The sequence below is a fragment of the Nicotiana tabacum genome, chromosome 20 (genome assembly GCF_000715075.1).
Source record: "Nicotiana tabacum cultivar K326 chromosome 20, ASM71507v2, whole genome shotgun sequence".
NCBI lineage: Eukaryota > Viridiplantae > Streptophyta > Magnoliopsida > Solanales > Solanaceae > Nicotiana > Nicotiana tabacum.
The window spans coordinates 46,622,969-46,635,084 of NC_134099.1; positions in this window are offsets into that span (position 1 = coordinate 46,622,969).

The following is a 12,116-nucleotide window of genomic DNA, read 5'->3' on the forward strand; positions in this document are numbered from 1 at the left end:
CGCCACCACTAATGCTGCTTCAAATCATTATACATCTTTATAGCACTTGGGTGAATAAAATAACATGAATTGTGAGCCTCTTCAAGAATAAACTCTTGCAAACCATCAACATTAGGAACACAAATATGACCCTGAAGTCGCATGACTCCATCATCCCCAATAACCACCTTCTTAGCACCACCTTGTTGCACCATGTCCTTAAGTACCAACAAGTATGGATCATAATACTAACGAGCCTTGATATAACCAAATAATGACGACTATGCAACAACACAAGCAAGAGCTCTGCTAAGCTTAGAAACATACAAACTCACAAATCTATTGGCCAAGGCATGATAATCCATAGCTAAAAGTCTCTCCATAGCTGGAATACATTCCAAACTCTCCATGCTCTCCGCCTTCTCACTCAAGGAGTTCGCTATCGAATTTGCCTTACCCGGATGGTACTAAATAATGATGTCATAATCCTTCAATAACTCCAACCACCTCCATTGCCTTAAATTTAAATCTTTCTATTTAAGCAAATACTGAAGACTCCGGGGATTAGTGTAAACCTCACATGATAAGCCATACAAGTAGTACCTCTAAATCTTAAGTGCATGCACAATAGCTGCCAACTCTAAATCATGCAACGAATAGTTCTTTTCATGGGTCATCAATTGGCGTGAGGTGTAGGCAATCACCCTACCATCTTGCATCAACACATACCCAAGGCTAACTCGCGAAGCATCACAATAGACAACATACCTCCCTGATCCTTAAGGCAATACCAAAACTGGAGCTGTAGTCAAAGCAGCCCTGAGCTTTTGAAAGCTCTCCTCGCACTTGTCAGACCATCTAAACAGAGCGACCTTCTATATTAAATTGGTCAATGCATATGTAATAGATGAGAAATTCTATAAAGCGACGATAGTACCTAGCCAAACCCATGTAACTCCCAATCTCTATATCTGTACAAGGTTTGTCCTAGCATATAATTTCTTCTCCCTCAAAATCTGAAGCACAACCCTCAAATGTTGCTCGTGCTCCTCCCTATTACGTGAATATACTAAAATATCATCAATTAATACAATGACAAATAAATCCAAATAAGGCTAGAACACATTGTTCATCAAATGCATGAAAGTTGATGGTGCATTAGTCAAATCAAAAGATATCACCAAAAACCCATAATGCCCATTACGAGTCTTGAAAGTCGTCTTAGGGATATTTGAAGTCCTAATCTTCAATTGATGATAACTCGATCTCAAGTCAATCATCAAGAACACCGTGGCACCTTGAAGCTGATCAAACATCAATGCAAGGAAATCGATACTTGTTCTTGATGGTGACCTTGTTCAATTTCCTATAATCAATGCACATCCTCATGGAACCATCTTTCTTCATCACAAACAATAAAAGTGAACTCTAAGGAGAAAAATTCAGCCTGACGTATCCCTTATCCAAAAACTATTGAAACTACTCCTTCAATTCTTTTAACTCAGCTAGAGCCATGTGATACTCTAGAATAGATATGGGCTGAGTGTCCGACACCAAATCAATACCAAAATCAATATTCCTATCGGGTCGCATGTCCGATAGGTCTATTGGAAACACATCAGGAAACTCTCTCACTACAGGGACTGAGTCAACAGTAAGAGTGTCAACACTAACATCTCTAATAAAGGCTAGATACACTAAATACCCTTTCTCAATCATACATTGAGCCTACACAAATGAAATCACTATACTGGGAGTGTGATTGATAGAACCCCTCCATTCAAACCTTGGCAACCCCAATATTGCCAACGTCACAGTCTTAGCGTGACAATCAAGAATAGCATGGCATGAAGTTAACCAACCCATACCCAAAATCACCTCGAAATCGTCCATATTAAGCAACAAAAGGTCAACAATACTCTCATAACCCCTAACAGTTACCACACAAGACTGATATACACGATCCACCACAATAGTATCACCGACAATTGTAGATACATGAATGAAAACATCAAGGGAATTATATGGCATATCCAGACAAGAAGCAAAATATGATGACACATAAGAATAAGTGGAACCAAGGTCGAATAATACTGAAACATCCCCGTGGCACACTGAAACAATACATGTGATCGCAATATTTGAAGCAACTACCTCTATCCTACCCGGGAATGCATAATAACGAGCATGTCCTCTACCAGACTAATCTCAACCTTTAGGGAAACCTCAAACATACTGGGCTCTACCCCTAACTGGTTGTGAGGGTAGTGTAGCTGCCAGCATTGTAACCATGGATTGGGTGCCCTAACGTGGTATACTTCTCAAAAGATTGGGCTAATCCCTCTTGAGATGACTCAAGTTCCCACGCTCAAAACAAACCCTACTCTGGCGAGGTTGCTTGCTCTGTGATTGTCTCTGAGATCCTGAATATCTTCTCAATGAACTCTATGCAGATGGAGCATGATATGAACTTTGTGTTGGCAGTGCACTAAAAGATGACGGACATGGGTAAGCACTGTACGGATTGTGATTGACTGAAGAACCACGAGAAACCTAATGGGCTGCATGAGTAGGCTTGAAAGGACGGACTCTACTGTGATGTGCCTGGACTCTAGATGAGGATCCACCAAAACCACCCAAACCACATGGTTTCTTGGCGTCCTTATCCTCTCTATCCTACCTATGAACACGCTCTAAGTGCCTGGCAATCTCAACTGCCTGGTGAAAAGTGGTATCACTCTTGGCCTCTCAGACCATCTTATATCAGACACCATAGTTGAGGCCATCAATGAACCTCCTTACTCTCTCCCTCTCAGTAGGGACCAAAAACACTGTATGACAAGCTAACTCCATGAACCTTATCTCATACTGGGTCGCAGTCATACCTTTCTAGCATAAATGCTCAAACTCGCTATGCAACTCATCTTTGTGAGTCTGTGGTATAAACTTCTCCAAGAAGAGAAGTGAGAATTAAGACCAGGTGAGTGGTGTTGCACCTGCTGGTTTACTCAACTCATAAGTCTACCACCACCTGTGTGCTGGCCCTGACAACTAGAAGGTAGTAAAGTCAACCCTATTCAAGTCCACTAGACCCAAAGTGCGCAAAATCAGATGACACTGATCTAGGAAGCTCTGTGCATCCTCAATATTCTCTCCACTGAAATAAGGAGGATGAAGTATTTGAAAACTCTCTAGCCTCTTATGGACCTTAGCAATTAAGGCTGGTCTAATCTCGAGATCAACAACAATGACTAGCCATACCGGTAGGACTCCCGGTGTTTGGTAACTATGAGCTAGCTGATCTGGTAAATATGTGGCGGGAGTCTAGGCTCTTCCTCCAACCTGTGGCATAGCTGGAACAACAGAGATCATACTCACCTGAGTCAAACCCTCGTACACACTCAGAATACGAGGCAAAGTCTCATGGAGTCCAGGTGTAGCAATATGTTCCTCTAAAGCCTGAGCTGATCCCATCGACTCTACATGATTAGGATACTGCTCGTCAATTGGAGCCACTAGTAGCTCCACAGCGGCTTCCAGAGTAGGGGCCTTAACTACAGTGCATGCTACCTCTTTGCCTCTTCCTTCGCCCCGGCCATTCACATCACTAGCTTAGGGTACTAGAACCTATTCAATTGTTCCAGAAGATGTGTCCTCAACATCTGTGAGATAATTAAAGAGAAAAGATTAAAACTTCGGGATAAACAAATCCACATGATAGAGAATGAAAGAAAGAGAAATTTAGCTAACAGTCAAATAGCCTCTCAAATATAAGTACGGACATCTCTGCATCAATCCGCAAGACTGTACTAGACTTGCTCATGACTCATAAGACCTAAGAAACCTAGTGCTATAACAACAATTTCTCATGACCCAAAACCACCACCGGCCATGATGGCGCCTAACCCTACTTGTTAGGCGAGCCAATCATAAACATTTGTGGAAGACAATAGTAAAGATAGAATAATTGAATCTAAAATTCAAATAAGCATAAATAGTACCGAATCATTACAACAAATAGAAAAAAATGGTAATATTGAGTCATAAGCTCTAGTATACGAATATAAGTTTGAATATAATATACAATCTGAAGTAACAATAATAATTAAAAAAGAAGGAGACGCTAGGGACTACGATCAGGAAGGCTCTCTACCTCGGGTTTCAGCTGCAACTGCAACGGTAATAGTGCTCAACTCTCAACTAGGCCCGACCCCCTGGATCTGCACAATTAAGAGTAGAGTGTAGTATGAGTACAGCCGACCCCATGTACTCAATATGTATCATGACTAACCTCGGCGAGGTAGTGGCGAGAATTCCCGATAATACTCACTTATCAAACATGTTCAGTTCATAAATAAGATATGCATCTAACGCCAATGAATCATCAGTAGTTGCAAATTGAGAAGATATGCATAAATAATCAAGTCAAGGTGCACATGTTAGCATATAGAGAAGATATATGTCGTGATTCCATTCTTCAAACAAGCAACATATAGAGAAGATATACCTAAATAGACATGTATATATTCCAGAGCTAGCATATAGAGATGTTATACGATAATATCATGTATACATCCAAGGTGTTTGCATATAGAGAAGATATACAAAAAAACAAACATTGATCAGTTTTCCTTATACCGCATGTACGTCACAAAGAGAGAAACATGAGAAGGATGATCCTAAGGGGATGGTTCCTTATCCACACGTTGCATGGACAACTCATGTGCTATAATTATAACAACTGTACAAATAACTCACGTGCTATAATAGCTCGACCCGCACATACCACTTACGTGATGTCATTCCAGTTGATATCATATAAAGCATATACAAGAGTACATGTATACAGTCAATGAATATCGAATCATATAATCATGGACTGTTAAAATAACATGCTAAGGTGTATGCATGTGCGAAGTGTTCGACTACAGCTCAGATTAGGCGGGTACGCCATACAACAACTGATATCATGTTTGAATAGAAAATCAAACCTACACATGATCTCTAGCATTATTCAAGAAGTTCATGTAGTCATACAAACATAAAAAGCACAATAGCAAGAAACATAGTATCCAAAACAAGGTATAATACAGCCTAAAAACTACCCCGAACATGGATAAAACCCGGTTTACACGCATACACTCATTACCACATATGTACATCACCCCCACCACTTAGCCAACATGAACAATTCAAGCAATTAGTCTCTCAAGCTAGAGCTAGGCAAGATACTTACCTCAAACGAGCAAAATCAACACTCCAAGAATGCCTACCCTTGCAAATCGACCTTCAGACGACTCAAATCTAGTCACATAACACACCATAGTGTAAAATAATGCAAAAGGAAACAACTACGACTCGATCTTTAATAAATTAAACAGAGTCAACCCGGGACCGCTTCTCAAAACCTAACAAAACTTACAAATCCTGAATACACATTCAAATATGAGTCCAAATATACAAGTCATCCAATTCTGACTCTAAATCGAGGTTCAAATCTCAATTATTCACATTCCAAAATCTAGTACAAAAACTCCAATTTATCTCCTTCAAATTCAAGTTCTAGGTGTATAAATCCATGGGGAAATGAGATAAAAAGCCAAATCCAAGTGAAAAATTCTTACCTCCAAAGTAGTAAAGAAATTTCTATTCAAAATCTTCTCCTCTCGAAGTCTAGGGTTCAAAATATGAAAGAATAGATAAAATACCAATATTCTAACTTAAAGTATTATGCCCAGGGGTACTCTTCGCGAACATGACATGTGCCTCACATTTGTGAAGCACAAAAAGCTTCTGCCAAAAATACCCTTCACGAACGCAGAACCCGTCCGTGATCGTGATGCCTCACCTACCCACCCTTCTACGCAAATGCAACCCCTTTTTCATGAACGCGAAGACCAATTTCTAGCTTCCACCTCCTACTTCGTGAACGCGACTGCCCCGTAAATGCGAAGAATAAATCTTCCTAGTCCAAAAATAACACTCTGCGAACGCGATTCATGTCTATGATCATGATGAAGAAACTGAGACCAGCAAAATTTGGCAATACTAAACATGCTCCAGGTGGTCCAAAACTCACCCGAGCCACCCAGGACTCCGTCCCAACATACCAACAAGTCCATAAAGCCAGACCTATCCAAAAACTCCAAACACATACGAGATCATCAGCGTAACAAATAGAAGGTCAAACCACACATTTTACTTCTCTTGAGCTCAAGAACATCAAAACTTCCAATCAAGCGTCAACAAAATTAATTCAACAAAATGAACCTACTCTATGTTCCGGAACAACAATCTAAATCTGATATCATCAAAGTCAACTACCAATCAAACCTATCAACTCTCCAAACCTTCAAATTGCTAACTTTCGGCAAATAAAGCCAAAACATTCTAGGAACCTCCAAATCCAAATTTGGACATACGCCCAAAATCACCATAAGTACATATATCTTCATACCAATCCCCAAGAATCTACTAGATATGCTCATGAATCGTAGAACACTATGAACCTAGAGCTTTGATAACAACTTTGTCAATACCAAATATCCCACAAGCAGTCGTGATGGCACCTAGCCTCCAAGAATAGGTAATCCAACATATAACATAAATCAAATCAAACAAAACGAGATATAATTTAATTGAAATATCATAATTAGCAAAATAAATCTTCAGCAATAAATAGTATATGATACTCAACATCAAATCCCCCAAAACTTGGATGTACAGAGTCATGAGCTCTAAAATAGAATACAAATAAAATCTCTCAATAATACAATACTATCTGAATGTATAGATAACAGTATGAAAGATAGGGGAAGGGGACTCCAGTGTTCTACGAGAAAACATGCAACATTACCTCGGATCTTCTCTGGCAGATACAAAGCTTACTGCTGAAGTACGTTAATGCTAATGCTCGGATATGCACAAAATATATAAAAGTTTAGTATGAGTACGTAAACACCATATACTCAGTAAGTATCAAGACTAACCTTTATGAAGTAGCGACAAGGTTCAAGTCATGTGATACTCACTAATCAAATAAACCTGTGCAGTTCATATTTATCCACAACAAGTCTATAACAAAAGATGCAATATAATTGAATATCATGTCAAGAAATATCAACTCAACATGGATAATTCAATCTCGGCTAACGAGTCATGAACATATAATAGAGGTATCGAATAGCATGATAAAATTCAACAGAGAAAGAATATCGAATACATAACAAGGCATAAAGGATTCACTTGCATGGTCAAATCTTTCATCTTTATGCTCATAACTCACCATCATCGGATTCTATATCAGAATCAACCTACAAACACACACATACACACACACACACACACACACACACACACACACACACACACACACACATATATATATATATATATATATATATATATATATATATATATATATATATATATATATATATATATATATAACACCATTATAAACAAAAGGGCGACCCGAGGGGGATGGATCTAAATCCACACGCTGCATAGTAGAATAGTCATGCAAAAATAGTAAAAATATCATCATAAATACAAGACCTCGTGCCAAAACAATAATAATATCCTCATAACTACTTGACAAAGACTTCGTGCCCATTCCAAAACTATCCGCTCAATATATCCAAATGTGCCATCATCATAACAATCTAAAACAACATATCATCATAAAGGAGGTATATGCTTGTACACGACTAAAATTGGACGCTCCGATTTCACGACCGATATTACATTCCGTGGCTCGAAAGACTCGAGGCCCAGATCTAGTCTGATCCCGAGGGTTCCCTATGCTCGACCTCGGGGCAGCACAGATCAACGACTATCATGGACAAGTGGAAAATTCTCGAGGTGCATGATCAAAGCTGACAACGACTACAAGAATAGTACAAGTCTGTACCAGCTACTTTTCCTTATAATAATGATACATTTACCATGTTGGGATTTCTTTTCTTATATAAGGGGGACCCGTGCTATTTTATGCACACATGATATTCAATACAAGAACAAGAACATTCTCTGCTCTCTAACTTAAACACTCTCTATTTTCTTTTCTTTGATTTATTGCTTACCTTTATTGTGTTTCATTGATTGTTCTTCATTTATTACTCATTATTGATCATAAAGATCCCTCATTAAAGCTCTTAGAACTGTTAGTCCTTCATCGGCTACCCACAATCTAACTCTTAGCTCGACCTCATGGCCCAATATAGGCTAGCTCGAGACCCCGATTCTCGGCTACTCGGTTTACATAGAGTTCGATCTTTAAGCTTTTATTTTCTAGTCTCACACTTAGAATCTACTGCCTAACAACTAACATAAAAATAAATTACGTATTTTTAGAACCACAAAATCAAATCTAATTGTAATTACCATTTTCGAGGTAAACAGTTTGGCGCCCACCATGGGGCTAAAAATAATAGTGATTGTTTTTGTGTTGGTTTACTAAAAACACAAAGTTATTCTTTACACTTTTTCTTGCCCAAGAATCTTTGATTTCGGGTCAAACTGTCCAACTCAGTGAATGCACATGAAAACAACGGTCTTGAAGACCATGGAGAGAATGGTGTAGTTGTTCCAAGTGTCGGTGTACCACTGCAAAACCTAAGGATGCACCAGAGCCAATCCCCATGGATGTGGTCTCACGCAACACCCAATACGTCGATATAAGCTCTCACACTAATGGAAGTATAAGCCAAGAAAACCAATAGGAAGCTCGGAAAGCCCTAGCCCGGAAGGAAAGAGAGGCAGACAGAAGGAACGGAATGGGAGAACCTTAGCACATCATTCATATGATCATTGGGGGGACCAACGTTCCTCAAGGACCCATGATCAAACGGACAAAAGTTTTCGCTGCAACAGAAGAACAAAATTTGGGGCCACATGTTGGAGGACATTCTAGCATTCAGTGAATATGACTTCGAGACCTTGTCTCACCCGCATAATGATGCGCTGGTAATTTCATTTATCTTGAATAACATTCAAGTTAAACGTGTACTCGTGGATCCAGGAAGCTCGGCCAGCATAATCAGGTCGAAGGTGGTAGAACAGCTCGTACTGCTCAACCAAATCATACCTACCTCCCGACCTCAACGACTTCAACATGGCCGGTGAAACAATGAAAGGGGAGATCACCCTTCCGGTCAACATGTCCTGTATAGTTTGGAATACTAAATTTCACGTCATCGAAGGTGGCATGCGATACAATGCATTGCTTGGAAGGCCATAGATACACAATATGAGGGCAGTACCGTCAACTCTTCATTAGATGATGAAATCTCCAACAAGAAATGGTATAAAAATGGTATATGGGGAACAACATGCGGCAAAGGAGATGTTCGCGGTTCACGAGGAGGTACCAACTTCTATATCCTCTGCCTCGAAGGAGCCGATAGACAAACAAACCCTCGAGGATGATGAAGAAGACTTCTTCACTCCCCCATCCTTTATTTCCCCCGAAGAATCGGATGAAACAAAGTTAATAATTGAAGAACTGGAGCAAGCTGTTTTGATCAAGCATCTCCCAGAAAGGTATACCTGGGAACGGAACTAACCCCGACTTAGGAAAAAACTCTTTCAATTTCTTAATAATAACATCAATTACTTTGCTTGGTCCCATTTAGACATGGTAGGGATCCCGCCGGAAATAACCACCAATCGACTGAGTGTCGACCCCAAGTTCAAACCGGTGAAGCAAAAAAGGAGACCTCAATCCGAGGTAAAACACGCGTTCATCAAGGATGAGGTAACGAAACTCCTCAAAATAGGGTCTATTAGGGAGGTAAAATACCCCGAATGGTTGGCTAATATGGTGGTAGTTCCAAAAAAGGGAATAAATTAAGAATGTGCGTAGATTATAAAGACTTGAATAAAGCATGCCCCAAAGATTCATTCCCGTTGCCCAACGTCGACTGCCTAATCGATGCCACGGCCTGCCACGAGATCCTCACCTTTCTCGATGCCTACTCGGGGTATAATCAAATCCAGATGAACCCCGAGGATAGGGAAAAGACTTCATTCATCACGAAGTATGGTACGTACTACTACAATGTGATGCCCTTCGGGCTAAAAAATGCGGGAGCCACGTACCAACGCCTAGTTAATAAGATGTTCGAATATCAAATAGTCAAATCTATGGAAGTTTACATTGATGATATGCTAGTTAAGTCCCTGTGCGTAGAAGACCATTTGACTCATTCGCAGGAAATATTCGACATCCTCAGAAGCTACAACATGAAACTCAATCCCAAGAAATGTGCGTTTGGAGTAGGTTCAGGCAAATTCTTAGGCTTCATGGTGTCAAAGAGGGGATTGAGACAAACCCTGACAAAATAAAATCCATCGAAGAAATCACGGTGGTAAACAATGTGAAGGCCATGCAACGGCTGACCGGGCAGATATCAGCCTTGGCCCAATTCATATTGAGGTCATAAGACAGAAGTCATCACTTCTTCTCCTTGTTCAAAAAGAAAAATAGCTTCGAATGGACTCCGGAATGCCAATGCGCCTTAGAGGAGTTGAACTGATATCTAACAAGCCCACCTTTACTCCACACCCCAAAGGAGGGTGAAACGTTGTGTTTGTACCTGGCCATATCCGAGGTAGAGGTAAGTGGTGTGCTGGTTCGAGAAGAACAAGGTATGCAATTCCCTATTTATTATGTAAGTCGGACCCTGGGTGATGCCGAAACTAGGTATCCATACCTGGAAAAATTGGCACTTGCATTGATAAGCGCATCTCGAAAATTAAAACCTTATTTTCAATGCCATAGTATTTTTGTTTTAACAACATATCCTCTTCGAAGTATATTGCATAAGCCCGAATTATCGGGCCGACTGGCCAAATAGGCCATCGAGCTCGGGGGTATGATATCGAGTATCAACCCCGAACGGCTATCAAGTCCCAAATTTTAGCAGATTTTGTGGCTGAATTTACGCCCGTCCTCGTGCCCGAGGTAGAGAAAGAACTCCTGCAAAAAATGGGCATATCTACGGGGATATGGACCTTATTCACTGATGGTGCCTCGAACGTGAAAAGATCCGGGCTCGGCATAGTTCTGAAGCCACCTATGGGCGGCATGATTAAGCAATCTATAAAAACCACAAGGTTGACTAACAACGAAGCCGAGTATGAGGCTATGATTGCAGGTCTAGAATTGGCCAAAGGCCTAGGAGCCGAAGTAATCGAAGCAAAATCTGATTCCCTTCTGGTGGTAAATCAGGTAAATGGGAGCTTCGAGGTTCGGAAAGATAGGATGCAAAGAAACTTAGATAAAATTCAAGTCACATTGCACTACTTCAAAGAATGGACTCTGGTCCACATACCTCGGGAGCAGAATAGCAAGGTCGATGCCCTCACAACCCTGGGATCATCAGTCAAGGAAGATGACATACTCCTTAGGGCTGTTGTTCAACAATCCAAACCAGTGATCAAAGAAGGCCATGCCGAGATCAACTCAACTAGCCTGACATGTGATTGGAGAAATAAATATATCGACTATCTAGAAATTGGAAAGCTGTCCACGGACCAAAAAGAGTCGAGGGCCCTACGAACCAAAGCAGCCCGGTTCTCGCTCGACGAAAATAAAACTCTACATAGAATAACCTTTGATGGGCCCCTAGCAGTATGTCTGGGACCGGGGGACACAGATTACGTGCTCCGAGGAATCCACGAGGGCACCTGCGGAAATCACTCTGGTGCCGACTCCTTAGTCCGAAAGGTGATCAGAGCAGGCTACTATTGGGACATCATCGAGAAGGACACCAAATAATTCGTCCGAAAATGCGACAAATGCCAAATATTTTCACCAATGATTCACCAACCCGGTGAATAGCTGCATCCAGTCTTGTCACCATGGCTATTCATGAAGTGGGGGTGGATATCATCGGACCCTTGCCGATAACACTAGGTAAAGCTAGATTTATTTTGTTTATGACTGACTACTTCTCAAAATGGGTGGAAGCATAGGCCTTCCAGAAGTTAAGGGAAAAAGAAGTCATTAACTTCATCTGGGACCATATCATGTGTCGATTCGGGATTCCCTCCAAGATAACATGTGATAATGGGAAGCAGTTCATCGGGAGCAAAGTAACAAAGTTCCTCAAGGATCATAAAATCAAAAGGAT